Here is a 19,054-nt window from a genome sequence, read left to right as displayed (position 1 = left end):
AGATGATGTCACCAACCATGGCTATTTGGAGGGCATTATGTTCCCCGTTTCCTTCACACAAACACACACACCACATTCCAGGGATCCCTGGGGATCCCTTTCATTCTGAGGAAGCCTATGGAAAATGCAGGGGGACTTTTTAATTATCGGAACCTGGCACCGTAAATCTAAGCCCCATTGACAGGACTGACAGCAGTGATTTTCAAGCATCACCCCACCTCCGTCTGCAGCTCCCAAAGCCTTCCCCAGGATGAATGAAATTCTCCAGGGGTCCATGTACCTGAAGGAGATACTGGAAACTTTTAATTTCCACCCCCCCCCCAGCAGCTGTGGTTGATGACTTCATCCAATCTTTGCAGCATAAAAATTGTACACCAAGATTCCAGCCAATATTTAACTCTTTAAGGGTCATATTGTGTATAGGGCTTCCCCCCCCCGACCACATTTTAATTAGGCGGATTGTGAGAAATTTTCACAGGATTTGATTCTTAAATTGCTCCTGTTCCTAAAAAATAGGACTTTTTTCTTTCCATATAAACTCTGGTTGTCTGCCTTGGCATAAATTAACAAGTTAAGAGACTGGTTGCCTGCACACCTTATTTTCTTTTTCCTTCCTTCCTTCCTTCCTTCCTTCCTTCCTTCCTTCCTTTTCTCTTTTCCACGTCCTTCCTCATTCTTTCCTTCCTTTCTGGGTCAGAATATTTCTGTGTTATAATAGCTGCCTGACCTTTCTGAACATTCCTCAAGTCTTAGGATCTGAATCCCAGGGAATTTGTTAATAAAACATTTAGAGGAGGAAAAAAAATGATATGAGATGCAAGCATATAATCACTTTTCTGTAGCTTGCTGGCAGGAATAATTCCTGCTTTGAGTATTCCCTGTGCTCACAGCATAGAGCTGCCATCTGAAAATGTGAAGAAGACTAAAGTGGCCAATTTCATCTCCAGGCTAGCCCAGAAAGATAAACAACGCCAAGCTCTGCAGCCTCCATTTTGCCTTGAGGAAGCAGGTGGAAATAGGAAGCAAAAAACACCAGTTTTAGAAACACAGGCAGTTAGTGCCATGTCTATTCTGCTCTTAAGAGAGTGCAGAAATTGCCTCTCATTCTTTCATATCCCATCAAGCTGAACTGATGGAGAGTTGATACCGGTAATCCTAGGGCCAAAACTTGGAAAAATTACTGCAAGCCCCCATGCTGGATTGAGGAAAGTGGGGATTACACTGTTAAACACACACAGAGAGAGTGAGTGGGTGAGTGAGTGAGTGGGTGAGTGAGTGAGTGAGTGAGTGAGTGAGTGAGTGAGTGAGTGAGTGAGTGTGAGTGAGTGAGTGAGTGAGTGAGTGAGTGTGTGTGTGTGTGTGTGTGTGTGTGTGAGAGAGAGAGAGAGAGAGAGAGAGAGATCTATTTGAAAAACGTACCGTGGTGCCTCGCAACACGAATTTAATTCATTCCGTGGCTAATGTTGTCTTGCGAAAAATTCATCTTGCGAAACACGTTTTCCCATAGGAATGCATTGAAATCTAATTAATGCGTTCCTATGGGCAAAAAAAGTCAGAACAAAGTCAAATTTGGTTTACAAATGATTAAGTGCTCTTAAAAGCCATACATATTGTGCAGATGATTTCAAAAATTTCAATCAAAAAAAATATTAACTTTTTAAACATCATAGAAAAACATTTTAAAATCAGCAAACATGAGGCAGGAACATCTGCCTTCACTGAAACGGAACAGAAACAGTCACTAACAGTCCTTGGATTGTGCAAAACTCTTTAGAAAGTGCATTTCCAAGGCATGTAAACATACAGAAACCAACAGCACAGAAACGTTTTACATTTCACATTTTAAAGTGAACAAGTGAGGCTGAAGTCTTCTAACAGAAAACATTTGTATTGTGAAGCACGGCAATAGGAACATTCGTCTTGCGAGTCATCAACCCCATCGCCAAAATCATTCGTCTTGCGAGTTTTTCGTCCCGCGAGGCACCACTGTATTTTCCTTACTCCTATTTAAAAAATCCAAATGAAACAAAATCACATGAATAGTTTAAAAAAATCCACCCCAAACTAAATAAAAAGGGAGCAAAGATTACAATAGCAATAATAACTACTTTGAACAAAAAAAAATGCCCAGCCTCTGAAAAAAATCTAGATGTCTCTCTCTCTCACACACACACACACACACATAATGAACTAAAGAGTTTGTTTTGGTCAGACATCCATTCCACATTAATCAGCGGTGAAACAGAAGCCTTTCTCCTGGCCACTTATGAGGAACAGCCAGGTAATTGACAGCACAGTTCAAATATTTAACTCTGTGACAACCTGCAGCTGCTACAAAGGAGAGGATCTGAGGGGCTCTAATCATGCCAAGCAATGGATGTGGAAGTGTCTCATTAACTCGGCTCTCAGGACTAGATTAAACCGACAGCTGTGGGGCTGTTCGAGAAGGGTGCCGACAGAAGGGGGTCTGACGTGGGTGCTTCACCTGTTGAACATGATGACCGGGAAAGGAAATCAACTGTTTCTGCTCTGACAATGTCATAGAAGAAAACCCAGATGGAGTTGTTGTCCGGTGTATGCTGGAAAACATTTTTTAAAAATGTTAAGAATATATGAGAGACATCACAAAAAAGGTAAAACAAACAGCAATCAAAATTAATAAATCAGGGTCACTGAGACAGCTTAAAGCCAATGCTTTTGCCCAGCTGTGGTGGATAGAGACAAGCACCAGATGGGTTTTGTAGTCACATTCTTCTTTAGTACTTTTAGCAGACTAAAAATCTTTGTTTTTATCCGTGGAAACCTTACTTTCTAAGGGCAGGATCTGACCCAAAGAAAGTTTCTTTATGCTGGCTAAATACCTCACTGTGTGTCCAAGGAGAAGAACCAGTCTGTGTAACCTTGGGCAAGCTATACAATCACACGGCACTTCCCCACCCCAAAGAAGGGAAAGGTAAACCATGTCTGAATCATGTATACTTAGAAAATACTGGGAAGAGACTTTGTAAGTCAGAATGAGAAGAGATTTAATAGAATAGGAGAGAGTTCTGAAGAGGTGTTGGTAGTGCAGTGTTAGTCAAAAGATTCAACTGGCATGGTGAAAGTTTGGCTGTAATTCTATATGCAGCCTTCTGACCACCTGTTGGCTTTGAGAACTATTGTTCCCATTTGCCCCAGTTAGCATGGTCAAGAGTAGGGAATGATGGGAGTTCTCAGTTGAAACGCTGAACTTCTGAAAGACCGCTATCCACATTTGGCTGAGAATAAAGTCCATTGAATTCAGCAAGCCTTCTGCCTGAAGAGAACTGCCTTAATCAGCCAATGCTTTTCGTTATATACTCGACAGGGTTGTGAGAGCTATACACATACTTTAAAAAAAAATCTCTTTGGGTCCTTGTCAAATTGTATCTTAAGTAAGAAATCTAAAAGTTTTACCTGCTAAATACAGAATCTTTGTGTTCAAATGGGCTTAAAATGAAAATTAGACCTGAGTTGAGGGGAAATTGAGATGGAGGTGTGTTTTCCCAAATTTTCCCCCACAGAGGCATTCATTTTCAATTTTTCAATGGGAGGAAAAACAGGAAATTTAGGGATAGGGAAACTGAGAGAGAGAGAGAGAGAGAGAGAGAGAGAGAGATTCTTCTATGAACTGTTTCCCTTTTCGGATGGAGCAAAATGGAAGATTTTTTAAAAGGCAGGATTTTAAACCGTATTTTTTTAGCTGCACTTTTACCCTTCAATAATCTGGAAAATAATCTGTCCTATTAAAGAATTACAGCATCCTTGTACTGTCCACAGTTTTATTTGTTTATTTAAGACATGACCTGTTTTCTTTGTGAAATCATGGCTCAAGAGCTGGATGTTGTTATAAAGCTTAACTTCATAGCTAGATTTCCTGATTGCTCTTAACAGTGTGATCTGCTAGGCTAGAGACAAAACACGTTTTCTTATTTAAAAGAGTTAGAAGCAGTTTGAAAAAGGATTGGCTGCTTGCACTATATATGGTCTTCCCACTGTCTGTCACTTCCTGGCATTGCAGGTTTTTTCGTGTGTTTGTTGCAAATCTTTTTGCTTTGCTTTCAAGCTGTTAATAAGCCTAAATGATTTTTAAAACTTGCTTTTGTTTGCTATATTGAGGGTTTCTGTCATAAATTCATCCTCTCTAATGCATACAACATGTGCGCTCACACACTGTTAAGGCTAAGGGTTGGCAACACGTTGAACCTTCACACGTTGTTGGCTTGCTGTTCCTTTTCACCCCAGCCATAAACTGTTAGAATCCACACCACAGTCTTCCTGTTGCCTCCCTTCAGTTCCTGTGTGCAACCACCAAACTCCTGTATCCCAAGGCTGAGATGATGGAGACTCGACAATCCTAGGGCCAAAACATGGGAAAGTTACTGTTTTGGATTGAGAGTTGGATGGAGGATTCTGGGCTTTGTGGTCCCAAAATATCTTTTTTTAAAGCTCCAAAACAACCGGTTGCGCATTGTATAGGAAGATGGACATGTATTTCCTCTCTACCTATAAAGATGGCTTTTGAGGGCTGATCCATTATGTAAATTGGATGTATTTTGTTGTTGTTTAGTCATTTAGTCATGTCTGACTCTTCGTGACCCCATGGACCAGAGCACGCCAGGCCCTCCTGTCTTCCACTGCCTCCCGGAGTTGGGTCAAATTCATGTTGGACAGTGTCACTTCAGTGACACTGTCCAACCATCTCATCCTTTATCGTCCCCTTCTCCTCTTGCCCTCACACTTTCCTAACATCAGGGTCTTTTCCAGGGAGTCTTCTCTTCTCATGAGATGGCTAAAGTATTCGACCCTCGGCTTCAGGATTTGTCCTTCCAGTGAGCACTCAGGGTTGATTTCCTTCAGAATGGATAGGTTTGTTCTCCTTGCAGTCCAGGGGACTCTCAAGAGCCTCCTCCAGCACCACAATTCAAAAGCATCAATTCTTCATCGGTCAGCCTTCTTTATGGTCCAGCTTACACTTCCATACATCACTACTGGAAAAAAAAAACATAGCTTTGACTACTCAGACCTTTGTCCCCCTCTGCTAATTTGGCCATTCTTGCCACCTTCCGGCACTCCATGCTTTCTCTTTATTACTGGATTTCTTCTCCCTGTCCCTTGCCCTATTGGGATTGGTAGTGCAGAAAAGCAACTAATGCACTTCACTTTCTTATGAGATCTCTGTTCCTTTCTGGGTCAAACTAGACATTAGGAGAGATGATTATTCCCACCAACAAGGCCATCTTACCTCCATCAATGTGATTTCCTAGCTGCTCAATGCCAAGCAAGCTCATGTTTGCCTTCCAGTTACCAGTCAGAAAGCAAAACTAAATGCAAGGCGTTAAATGCATTGTTACACCAACACAAGTGTACACACCCATGCTAAATGCAAGATATGTGTCATAGGAAAAGAGTGCATTGTCATAGATATCTATTTCGCTTCTTGAAGAAACACCACTATACCTCCTTGACAGGGACTGGACTGATGATCCATAGAGTGTCTTCCAGCTCTGCAGTTGCTATTCAAAAACACCGGAACAATCAATCAAAATTGTAAAAACATTGACTGGTATTATACAACAGATACAAGTTTTAACTAAAACCATAAGTATCTCTTAAACATCAGCACAGTATGTATGCTGTTCCTAATATTGCTGGGTTTTTTGATAGTTCTGATGGTGTTATTTCTGAGATCGGCAACTGCTTACATAGTACTGTGTGAAATTTCTTGAGGTTCCCAAAGCCCCAATGACTGTAGGGACCACTGAAGTATGTTTCATCCACAACAAAGATGTTTTGATTGCCAGAGCTCTGTATTTTGCTAGGTTTTTTTTTCAATTCTTTACTTTCAACTCTGGCATCCCCTAGAATTGCAATGTCAATGATCCAGACATTTTTTGTTCTATTACTACTATGTCTGGTGTGTTATGTTCAAGATGCCTATCAATTTGAATCCGGAAATCCCACAAGATCATCACTTTCTGACACCTTCTCCACCTGATGTTCCCACGGGTTTGTGGAGGCTGGCAAGCTATATTTTTGTGTAATGACTAGTGCATTAATTTTGCCACTCTGTGATGTCTAATTTTGTAATCTGTTTGTGCAATCTTTGGGCATTTGCAGATGAGATATGACACTGTTTCATCTGTTTCTTGGCAGAGTCGACATTTGCTGTTAGCATTAATTCCTTGGATCTTAGCTTTCATCACATTGGTTTGGAGTGCTTGTTCTTGTGTAGCAAAAAATCAAACGTTTGGTTTCTTTCTTAATGATCTTCACTTTTAGCTATGCCCATGTTGAATTGTGATCATGCTTGCCATCAATATTTCTCAGGTATTATCCATGTTGTGGCTTATTTTTCCAACTGTTTAATTTATTTTCAAATTGTTGTTTCTTCTATTGAGCTTTTGTTTATGTTGTTTTCAAAATATTCTCTATCAACATCATTGGCTAACAGCCAGTATCCTATCGCAAAAAGTGGAGTAAAGGTTGTCCCCATAAGCCTCCCTTCTGTTCTACTATATGCATGCCTGTTCTTACACTGGTTGCAAGCTGGGTCACACAAGTGGTCATGCAACGTGGAATCCACCAGAGCAGTGGAGAGATGTACACAATTTCCTACGCTCCATATTTAGGCAATTGGATACTGACCAATATGTTTAATTTTATTTTAGTATTAGAGCATATTGACCAAAATCTTGTGCCTTAGTATAGTAAATCACACTAGAGTAGGCCCCCTGAATCAATGAAGAGTTGATGAGTCAACTCTTCCATAGGTTCCATGGATTCAAATGGGCTTATTCTACTTGAAACATATGGTACTGAAGTAAGTTGCAACAAGGGCAGGCTCTTTTGAATCAATGGAACTTATGGAAGAGTTGACTCACCAAATCCCTATTGATCCAGTGGGTCTACTCTGGTGCACTTTGGGGCATTGTTGCTTTCTGTATTTTTTTAAAATCTGTTTTTATTTTCAAAGTTAAAAAAAAATATTTTGTATGCTACTTTGGGTCTTCAGAGAACGTGGGATATGAATTAAATAAATGAATAATATTTGGGGGGGATAAAGTTGGATACATGTCTGGCTGACGTTTGTGATTAAGTGACATTTTGTGCCGGGCTGTATTCTGAAAGCAAAAGATTAGCATTGTGTGGTTATAAGTTGCAAAACAAATACCCCATTGTCTGAAGTTCATGGTGCTTTGAACTCCACGTTGGACTGATCTCTCAGCTGGAAAGTTTCAGAGCTTTGGGAAATATTTTTAGCTGGTAAGCAACAGGAAAGAGGATGGGTGAGGGAAATCAGCTCTTTATTTATTTGTATGCCTCTATGGCAAAGCAAATGAATCCTTAAGCAGCTGACATCAAAGCCTGTGTCTCTCTGAAGTTAAAGAGTCTATTAATCGCTGTTTTAAACTGATTTTTAATAACCTTCTGATATAAACGACACACAGAGAGAAGGCAGAAGGGCAGAAATCTGATACTTTAGAGGGTGTTTTCTTGTGCTTGTTTGTGTTTTAGATCTCATCAAATATCCTCTGTGGTCCCTCTTTGCTGCTGCATCTCAGTATTTCTCTCCTCCGGGTATTGCTTGTTATTTCACTGGGCTAAGCATTTAAAAATGATTGAGTAAGGGCCTGATTCTGAGCTTTAGTTTTTCACTGAAAGGAATGGATGCATGACAGAACCGCATCCCTAATACAGGAAGGATTTGTTCCTACATCCATGCTTACATTTGATTGAGTAGCGTGATGACTTGTGCATGAAAAGTGGGGGATCCAGACATGAACTCGAGTGAAAACATCTGTACCATCTCAGATAAGGATGATGATATTGGTGGGTTTCTCTTTCTCCTGATTTTACTTCTCTGAACCTCAGGTTCTTTCTATTCCGCATACTTGATATGAGAATTTTGGAAGGTTTTTCAGAAACTAAATAGTGCCCTTTGGGGATCTGGATTAATCCAAATTGAGTTTTGGAATCATTCCTTGCACAGAGAGGGCCATGATGTACCCACTTGTTGTGTATGTGTTGAAAACAAGGAAACTGACATGAAAAAGACACTAACATAATTGAAAGCTCAGCAGTTGGGACCTAGACTTTACAAATCAGATACTCAGTGTCCTGAACCTAGACAGATAAATCTGCATGATATAATTTCTTCCCTATTCTTCTCGAATTCTCAATTTCTTTCCATTCCACATGTAAAAACAGACTACAATGGAAGTATCACCCATCTCTAATCTCACATTTCTTCAAATCTGCTCTTTTCCAAAGTAGCTCTTCACACAATTTACTTTGAGACTCTGTGTGGGGCACCCATGGGGAAACTTTATGCCTGCCAAGTGTTTTGGACTATAGCATCCATATGTTTTAGCCAGCAAGTGGTGATGGGATTTGCAATCCAAAACATCAGAAGACCATCCTCTTGCCTATCCCAATGTTTGCACATGTCTCATCTGCCCCAGTTGCTATCGTTGTCCTTGTTATCATTTTCCAAATTTGGACTTTCGTCTCCTGGAATGAAATGTTGCAGTGCAGAATGCTCCTCAACAGGACCCTCTGTTTCATTTCCTTACCTATCCAGTTTCTCATTTCCTTTGCCTATAGTTGGGCGACACAGCTCTCACGGAAGTGGTAAATTTGCTTCAGAGTTCACCTACATTAGGATATAGCAAAATGATCTCTACATATAGAAGACTGGCATGTCAGGGGGGAAAAACATCCTATCCTATTTTGATATGCTGTTTTTTTCAGTAGGCAGACAATCTGGAACATCCTATTGCATGAGCCCTCACATACAACATAAGGTGAGAACAGTGCATGTACAGATTTACCACCTCATCAATTTGGGCTTCATGATTGTTACACCAATGAATCACAAAAAACGTCCCATGCCACGCTTCTGGTGATGGTGGAGGGAATCTTTTTCCCCCCTTTTGTACCACTAGTACAATCTACTCTGAATCTAGTGTTACTGAGAGCTTCATCCCAAAGATGGGAACAATATAATGAAGGCATCAGAATCATGCCATTGGTGAAGTAAGAAGATATTCATGGGGTTAACAGAGGAGGATGGCATCAGGGATACGTGTATACATTAACGGTTGGGATAATAATTCATGAACAGGGATAACAGAGATAACAGTTATGGCCTACAAATGTCTTGTGTGTGTCCATAATTGAGTTTGGATTATGTTCCTTTTGATGAACATTTTTGGATCATCTACATGGCAGATAGCACAGCCTCCCTCAGTGTCCAGTACAAGGCAGCTTTAACTTTGGCATCCATTTGGCCAAGTGCAATTAATTGTAATTAGAGGAAGAGCCTGGAGATGGTCTTGCAATATACATATTTTTTCCGTGTATAAGACTCCCCCATGTATAAGATGCCTCCCACTTTTCTAATCCAAAATTAAGAAATCTAAGTGGAGCTTAGCAAATGTGGGAGGAAAGGGATCAAAGCACTGCAGGATCGTTTTGTTCCCTGCTTTCCCCTCCACTTGTTTTTTCTCTCCTCAGCTTACCTCCGTGTATAAAACGACCCTCAATTTTTAGTCTAAAGATTTTAGACAAAAGTATAGTCTTATACATGGAAAAATATTGGTACATTTCTGCTCTCTGTTTGGATTTACCTTCTTCTGGACTGCTCTGTTGTGATGCTATGGAATATCTGTAAACACTCTGACTAGTCAGCATGTGTGTGTCGGTATCTAGCATAGATAAATGGAGCACCTTCTCTATGAGAAGTGAAAGTTGACTTACACCTATGCATTCAGAAAAACACCACCAGGGACCGTACACTAGGAAAAACCCCTTCTGGTTACTTCATCCTGTGAACATGCTTCATGGTCTGCCCCACCAATATTAACCTGCACAGCCATCATTTTTCCTCGTTTAAATTTGCTGTGAATATTTGAGGGCAACAATTAATAGAGTGGCTAATGTCCTGGACGGTTGGGTTTGTCTTTGATTATATCTGCTGTTCAAATTGAGGCAGTTGCTAATGAAACAGTTGCTGTTTTGTTGACAGAACATTAATTACTTGATCTTAGGACTTGGTAATTGCACGGGCCCCCTCTGTATACATCACTAATTACATTAGCAATTATATGGCATTTTAAAGACAAAGAAATGACTGCAGCAATTGCACTGTCAGGGGGTACCCTGCTGGTATATTTCCATCAAGTTCCCCACGTTTCCAAGAACTGTCAAGACAGGACAACCTGGGAAATGATCCTGGAATATGGTGTAGAAGTCAGATGTTCTCTCCACTAGCTGATGCCATCTCAATATATCTCTATAGTACTAAAGCAGCACACTTTACTATAACTATGGTACCTTCAAGAGCTGATGCAGTGGGTGGAATAGCAGATGAGGATTCGGGAGACCTGGGTTCAAATCTCTGCACCATTATGGAAATCCTCTGGGAAATGACACTGGTAAAAGTAATATTTAAATATCTCACTTACCTGTTAGGATCACTAAAAGTAAGACAAGACTTGACAGCGGATAAATATCACCTGTTGTACCATAGGCCCGGCAATAGCTAAATAGATGGAAGTCAGAATGTGCAACTTTGTGAAGTATATTTGTAAGCAAGATGTTGGACCTGCTGCTGTTTCCTTGCAGATTCATTGACAACATTCAAGAACATAACAGATTCCACACTTCCTTGTTATCATTTTTAATGTGCATGGCCTTTGTGCACCTTGTTAAAAAAGTATGCATTCTGCTTTGCAATATAAAGGAACGATGTGCATATTCCCAAATGTGTACATATCTCAGTGTATTTTTAATAAGCACCTTCTCTTCTGTCTGACTGTTGGTGAATTAATATTCATTAATACATTGATGTTCTGTGAAAATGGAAAATTCCAGGGGTTTTTTCCCCCTAGTTCATCTTAAGTTTGGGGATGGATGGCCAAATTGCCACCTGACTAAATCCTCACCCATCTCTAGTTAGGTATTTCATGTGAGAAATTTAATTTTAAAAACACCATCTGTTTCCCTCAAATTTCAAAGCACAAGACCCTGTCCCTCTTTTTTCAAAAGATTTGAGGAGTTTGGTTATTATGTGTTATTTTTATGCCTTCTTGCTAGAACTCCAGAAGAGATGTTGGGTTCTTTCTTAGTCAGATCAGTAAATGTTCCATCCTGTTTTGGGGTCAGATTGATGGTGCTGATTTGGGTCCATAAAGTCCATAAGTATAGGGACTGTATTTGGAGGAGGACAACCACTTTGCCTTTGAACCTGGTCAGTTTTAGAAGAACTGGGACAGGTTAAAGCAGAGGTGAAACGGCTCACAGTCCAAGGCCAGAGTTACCCATGATGGCATATGGGTCTGCAATGAAAGCAAAACGTCATTGGAGGGAGGGTACCTCCCCATGAAATTTTGTGGTGAGGTACCACCTCTCCTAGTCTCCTGGTTTAGAGACCTCTTCTTCCTAACAGCACTGAAAATGAATCTATATGAGAGGTGAACATCATGGAGACCATGATCTGCAGGCAGACCCTTCCCCTAACCTTTTTATGATCCCCCTGAAATTCCACACTAAAAAAAAAAAATCTTTGTTGAAAAATGGAGGGGTTCAGCAAAATAACCATATCACTATGCTTGGTAGTTCACATGTCTAAGGTTCTTTCTCTCTCTTTTGTCTGGCAATTGAGGAGATTATTCATAAATTGGGAGTTACATAATACAGTATATCATTTAATGATGCAAATAATAAAATTATTATGAGAAAAGATGCAAAGGGACTCATACTAACATCTTAGGCAGGAAAACAGTGAGGGATTCATTTGCAAGTGTGAATCTACCTTCACAGAAGTAATAATGGAACTTTATTCTGGGGCAGTCCATTAAATAACCTTCCCACTACCCCACATCTAGTGAGTTTAATCACTAGATTAGGTGAGGAACTTTGCATTGACTAAAACAATACATTCAGCATGTTTCGAAAAGCCTAGGCTGGTGAAAGATGTCTGTTCATCAAAGCTTCTAATTTCCCCCACTCAGGTATCTTTCGTATTAAGTGCTTCGTTTTATGATTGGTCACTGGAAGGTAAACATGGGCTTCATTTGCCAGTCTGATTGGTGTGGCACATATCTCTCATGAAATCCAGCTGTGGAAGAGAAAATAGGTTAACTGAAGGGTATGTGTTGTTGTTTAGTTGTTAAGTCATGTCCGACTCTTTGTGACCTCATGGCCCAGAGCACGCCAGGCCCTCCTGTCTTCCACTGCCTCCTGGAGTTGGGTCAAATTCATGTTGGCCGTTTCGATGACACTAACCCCAGCCCAACTGACTGAGCAGGATTTGGGCTATTATTCTCGGAACTTTTTAAAGTAGTTTATCTGATACAAACCAAAATGAAACTAAACAAAAGACAGAAAAAAATGGTGTCACCTTAAAGGCTAACTGTTCTTGTTAAATGTGAACTCTCATGGATCAAATGTAAAATAATTTATATTTCTGCTGCCTACTTTGTGTCCAAAGCAATACCTCTATAAAGCTATACCTCAACTCTCTGGAAACAAGACATGTAGACTGTCCCCTTGACCCAGTTCATGCTCAAATAAGGACATTCAAGCTGGGAGTTTAACTCAATCTTTGGGCATTGGCCTTTTGGAAATGCTCCACCCCAATCCAATTATGGGACAAACAAGGGAGATCACTATCCCTCCCCCCAAAAAACCTAATCAGACTATTTTTGGTATAAACTTTTGGGACTACAAGGTGCTTGTTATTTTCCTTGCAACCATCCAACCCAGTTCTCAAATTATGAGGAAACAGTTTTGAATACAGAAGCTTGTGCAAGCTTGCGATGAGACCCCCTATAGACTGAAATCAGATGCCATGTGATCCATCCATATGCCACACTGCATGGCAGCTGATTTCAAACTGCTAACCTCACTTTGAATGAGCTTGTGTAAGCATCCAGAAGTGCCTACAGTTTGGGGTGATTTATTTATTTCTTCCACTCGTTGCAAACACATTTGGGCTCATTTCAGTGTTTTTCTTTTTTGGCTGAGTGTGATCACAGTTGGCGAGCAGAGCCAAAAATCTCTGAAAACAGGTCTTCCTCTGGAAACTCATGAGGTTTTCCTTTTTCCTTTTCACCCTGCTGTCCCAGAAAAAGAGGACAGCTGGTGTGATATTACCCCCATATTCACCAACACTGGGAGTAGGGAGAGGCGTCATGTTGTACTTCCACCATGAAAGCCCAGAATACTGCTGTCTCCCGTTTATTGTGGAGATTGTGAGATGGTGGCCCAGATGCCAGCACAAATATTGCTGCTACAGCAACAAAAATAGAAACCAAGGAAGGAAGGAAGGAAGGAAGGAAGGAAGGAAGGAAGGAAGGAAGGAAGGAAGGAAGGAAGGAAGGAAGGAAGGAAGGAAGGAAGGAAGGAAGGAAGGAAGGAAGGAAGGAAGGAAGGAAGGAAGGAAGGAAGGAAGGAAGGAAGGAAGGAAGGAAGGAAGGAAGGAAGGAAGGAAGGAAGGAAGGAAGGAAGGAAGGAAGGAAGGAAGGAAGGAAGGAAGGAAGGAAGGAAGGAAGGAAGGAAGGAAGGAAGGAAGGAAGGAAGGAAGGAAGGAAGGAAGGAAGGAAGGAAGGAAGGAAGGAAGGAAGGAAGGAAGGAAGGAAGGAAGGAAGGAAGGAAGGAAGGAAGGAAGGAAGGAAGGAAGGAAGGAAGGAAGGAAGACATTGTGTACTGCCACTGCTAATTATACTCTCGATTATGTATGTATGTATGTATGTATGTATGTATGTATGTATGTATGTATGTATGTATGTATGTATGTATGTATGTATGTATGAATGAATGAATGAATGAATGAATGAATGAATGAATGAATGTGGATTATATTGTTCTTCCTCTCCAGTGACATATCCTTACACTTGATTTACAGCAAAAATCCCAAAACGCGAAGTTTTGAGATTTTTGCTGTAAATTCTGCCTAAGTCATTTCAAGTCATTGCTGCTTTCTGTCAGTAAGATGGCATCATCTACATATTCTAAATTATTAGTGTACCTTCCATAATTTCCCCTCCTCCTTCATCTGAATCTAGTACGGTTTTCTGTATTATACCTTCTGTGTAGAGGCTGAACACCCCGAGGGACAAAATGCACCCTTATCTGACACCTTTGCCTATAGGAAACCATTTTGTCTCTCCATAGTCTGTGCTAACAGTAGCTTCTTGTCTACAATATAAGTTACCCATAAGGGCAAACAAGTGGGGAGGCACACCCATTTCTTCAATTTCTAACCTCTGTCTCTGCAGCCAGATACCTAAACCACTCCAGAATGCTACAAATCGCTAGCCCAAGTTGTTTTATGCTTATCTCAGGTCGAAGTTTGGGCTTCGCGCACTCCATTCCACAGTGTGGACTGGGGAAAAAAATGTTAGATATCTCTGTTTCAAAAGCAACAATCCCTGCAGCGTATCTAAGCACCAAACACAGAAGTTAAGGTAGCAATAATCATGTCCGCAGGGACTCTGGTGCTATTCCTGTCAGCAATTGTTCATCTTCAGGTTGTCTAATGATAAAGACTACGTTCTGTTCGTTCGCTCCTTTCCTCGCCACATTCCATCTCTCTCATTTACTTGGCCCAGAGAAAGTGCTCTTGTGCGGATCAAAGTCTTCTGCAATTTTAGTTCCACCTTAATTAGTGCGTGCGGAAGAGCACCCGGCTGCAATATACCACTTAAAAGATATTATTTAGCTTTATGGTGCTATGAAAGGCTCCTTTCTCTAGTGTTGCTGCTGTTTGGTTCTGTGCCTAGTTATTTCCCTCACACCCTTGTTAAGTTCTCACATCTCCATGCAGAAAGGTATTATAGATCCTTTTCATTCAATCACTCTCAGAAAGAGGCGGTGGTGAGGAGGTGGGGGGAAAAGAAGGAGCCAAGTTTAATACTGTACAGCAGCGAGAGGATTCTCCTGGGCATCAAACATTGTTCAGGTAGACACATCTGGTGAAATGCATCACATCAAATTAGCACCAAGGGTATTGAGATTCTGAGCCAGCCAGCAGACAATTCCCCTTCTAATGTACTGCTTTTTAGATTGTTGAAGAAACTTGAATCCCAAATCTCACATGAAATGAGTGATACTAACGCACCGGCTCAAATACTGAAAGTGAAGATCAAAGAGACATATGTCCAAATTGTCTTTGCAAACAAAGCAGCACCACAACGCCCCGAGGGAGCGTGGTGCTAATTTTATCAGATCTCCTGGACTTTTGCTCCTCCACCCTAACCCCTCCCAGGTCTTAATGCTTTTGCCATTTCAGAAAATAAACACACACACACATTTCTCCCCGCCTGCAGGGCGAGTTTAATCGGGCCGTGTTCTGATGCCTAGGCGGTTCAAAAAACAACAACCAACAAGTTAGAGGGGGTAAAAACAAACACACCGAACAATACCACACCACGAGCTTAATCTATTTTAAATGAAAATGCATTGTATCTGAAAACCCACCTTCTGCGTGCACGCAGAGCCCTGCACACACGGACACGCTCACAGCCATGAATATTTCAATACCAGCTTTCAGATCAATACAGCCGACTCTCTCAAGCTGTATTGATTTTCAGAGGTTCGACTCACCAGGGTGATAAAATATTTCTCAGGTTATGAAGCTGGAGTTAAAGAGCTTTTGCTGACACTTCAGCATTTACAAGACACATCTCTCTCCTCCTCCTCCTCCTCTCTTCCTTTCTTTTTAGATTTATGACTAAGCATTAAGACCTGCTAAGGTGGGCAACCAGGTCCCATCGGGCCCACTTAAGGTCAGAAAGAGAAGTCAGTGTAACTGAGTAGCCGTCAGGTCCTTACATTCCACTTTTCTAACCGACCCTCCCCCCCCCACTATCCACCCATCCACCCCCTATGCCCTCAGACTGATGGTTCTCCCACACAACCCTGAGGCCCTTAAGCTCATCATTCCAGAGAGAGAGAGAGAGAGAAAGATTCATTAACCCATAGATGTGACTCCCCCTTCCAATATAACATTTGAGGGGTGGGTTGAAATGGACACCAGCCGAGATGCAGATAAAGCAACTTTCCACTCAAGAAAGACAATCTTAATCCTCTCCATGTGGGGAAGGAAACATACTTCACCATGTATTCCTATGTCCTACTATGCAGATTTACAGATTGCTGTATTTACTTTTCCTCCAGCCTAGCTGACATACGAACCCAATGTAAGAGATATATGAAAAAACAGAGGCGTTACACTTTTCCAGTTCATTCCTTGTGGCATCTGAAAAGTATCTGCATCCTCCAAAATGAGTCAGCTTCAGCAGCATCAGCTACCAAGACCTTATCTTAGAAAAGGGACTCCTACAAATGCATCCATAGATTTTTTTTTTTAAATTGATCACTGAGATTTGACTTGCTCAGTTTTCTGAATTTTGCATGTGAAACATATTATGCATGACATATGCATCAGTAACAGTGAAAAGTTGTATGCATTACAGTGGTACCTCGCTTAACGGGTGCTCCGTTTAGCGATGAATCGCTTAGTGATGACTTTTTCGGAGCGTTTTTGCGGTTTGTTTAGCGATGGTCCCTATGGCAATTTTTGCTTAGCGATGGCTGGGACCATGCTTCGCATAGCAATAAAATTTTGGGTCCCCTGTTTCGCTTAACGATGGTTTAAACAGCCTCATGTTTGCTGTTTTTTAAATGTTTTTCTGTTATTTATAAAGTTAAAGTTTACTTTATAAATAAATAACAGAAAAACATTTAAAAAACAGCAAACATGAGGCTGTTTAAACCATCGTTAAGCGAAACAGGGGACCCAAAATTTTATTGCTATGCGAAGCATGGTCCCAGCCATCGCTAAGCAAAAATTGCCATAGGGACCATCGCTAAACAAACCGCAAAAACGCTCCGAAAAAGTCATCACTAAGCGATTCGTCGCTAAACGGAGCACCCGTTAAGCGAGGCACCACTGTAATGCATACAACTTTTCACTGTTACTGATGCATATGTCATGCATAATATGTTTCACATGCAAAATTCAGAAAACTGAGTAAGTCAAATCTCAGTGATCAATTTAAAAAAAATCTATGGATGCATTTGTAGGAGTCCCTTTTCTAACAACACAAGAGTCCCTTTTCCAACAACACAAGAGGCGACTCTATACATGGAAATCACCAGATGGGCAATATCGAAATCAGATTGATTATATTCTCTGCAGCCAAAGATGGAGAAGCTCTATACAGTCAGCAAAAACAAGACCTGGAGCTGACTGCGGTTCTGATCATCAGCTTCTCATAGCAAAATTCAAGCTTAGACTGAAGAGATTAGGAAAAACCACTGGGCTACTCAGGTATAATCTAAACCAAATCCCTTATGAATACACAGTGGAAGTAAAGAACAGATTTAAGGAACTAGATTTGGTGGACAGAGTGCCTGAAGAACTTTGGATAGAGGCTCGTAACATTGTCCAGGAGGCAGCAACGAAAACCATCCCAAAGAAAAGGAAATGCAAGAAAGCAAAGTGGCTGTCCAACAAGGCCTTGGAAATAGCAGAGAGGAGAAGGGAAGCAAAATGCAAGGGAGATAGGGAAAGTTACAGAAACTTGAATGCAGACTTCCAAAGAATAGCAAGGAGAGACAAGAGGGCCTTCTTAAATGAACAATGCAAAGAAATAGAGGAAGATAACAGAAAAGGAAAGACCAGAGATCTGTTCAGGAAAATTGGACATATTAGAGGAACATTTTGCGCAAAGATGAACATGATAAAAGACAAAAATGGAAGGGACCTAACAGAAGCAGAAGACGTCAAGAAGAGGTGGCAAGAATACACAGAGGAATTATATCAGAAAGATTTGGATATCCCGGACAACCCAGACAATGTAGTTGCTGACCTTGAGCCAGACATCCTGGAGAGCGAAGTCAAGTGGGCCTTAGAAAGCCTGGCTAACAACAAGGCCAGTGGAGGTGATGGCATTCCAGTTGAACTATTTAAAATCTTGAAAGATGATGCTGTTAAGGTGCTACATTCAATATGCCAGCAAGTTTGGAAAACTCAACAGTGGCCAGAGGATTGGAAAAGATCAGTCTACATCCCAATCCCAAAGAAAGGCAGTGCCAAAGAATGCTCCAACTACCGTACAATTGCACTCATTTCGCACGCTAGCAAGGTTATGCTCAAAATCCTACAAGGTAGGCTTCAGCAGTATGTGGACCGAGAACTCCCAGAAGTACAAGCTGGATTCCGAAGAGGCAGAGGAACTCGAGACCAAATTGCTAACTTGCGCTGGATTATGGAGAAAGCCAGAGAGTTCCAGAAAAATATCTACTTCTGCTTCATCGACTATGCGAAAGCCTTTGACTGTGTGGACCACAGCAAACTATGGCAAGTTCTTAAAGAAATGGGAGTGCCTGACCACTTTATCTGTCTACTGAGAAACCTATATGTGGGACAGGAAGCAACAGTTAGAACTGGTCATGGAACAACTGAGTGGTTCAAAATTGGGAAAGGAGTACGGCAAGGCTGTATATTGTCCCCCAGCTTATTTAACTTATATGCAGAATACATCATGCGGAAGGCTGGACTGGAAGAAACCCAAGCCGGAATTAAGATTGCCGGAAGAAATATCAACAACCTCCGATATGCAGATGATACCACTCTGATGGCAGAAAGTGAGGAGGAATTAAAGAACCTTGTAATGAGAGTGAAAGAGGAGAGTGCAAAAAACGGTCTGAAACTCAACATCAAAAAAACTAAGATCATGGCCACTGGTCCCATCACCTCCTGGGAAATAGAAGGGGAAGATATGGAGGCAGTGTCAAATTTTATCTTCCTGGGCTCCATGATCACTGCAGATGGAGACAGCAGCCCTGAAATTAAAAGGCGCCTTCTTCTTGGGAGGAAAGCGATGACAAATCTTGACAGCATCTTGAAAAGCAGAGACATCACCTTGCCAACAAAAGTCCGAATAGTCAAAGCTATGGTTTTTCCTGTCGTGATGTATGGAAGTGAGAGCTGGACCATAAAGAAAGCAGACCGCCGAAGAAT

The 19,054-nt window shown here is 41.2% G+C and overlaps 1 long non-coding RNA gene across 1 annotated transcript; it reads right to left on the bottom strand.

The window, feature by feature from the left end:
- Window positions 1-1,747: 1,747 nt before the first annotated feature.
- Window positions 1,748-13,337, bottom strand: LOC144584178 (uncharacterized). Its single transcript, XR_013538275.1, has 2 exons — window positions 2,486-13,337; window positions 1,748-2,003 (listed from the first exon to the last, which is right to left on the bottom strand). It is a non-coding gene; the product is annotated as an uncharacterized LOC144584178 (long non-coding RNA).
- Window positions 13,338-19,054: the final 5,717 nt, after the last annotated feature.

This window comes from Pogona vitticeps, chromosome 8, assembly GCF_051106095.1.
Source record: "Pogona vitticeps strain Pit_001003342236 chromosome 8, PviZW2.1, whole genome shotgun sequence".
Taxonomy (NCBI): Eukaryota; Metazoa; Chordata; class Lepidosauria; order Squamata; family Agamidae; genus Pogona; species Pogona vitticeps.
Note: the sequence above shows the minus strand (reverse complement) of the source record. Positions and strands in the feature narration are given on the sequence as shown.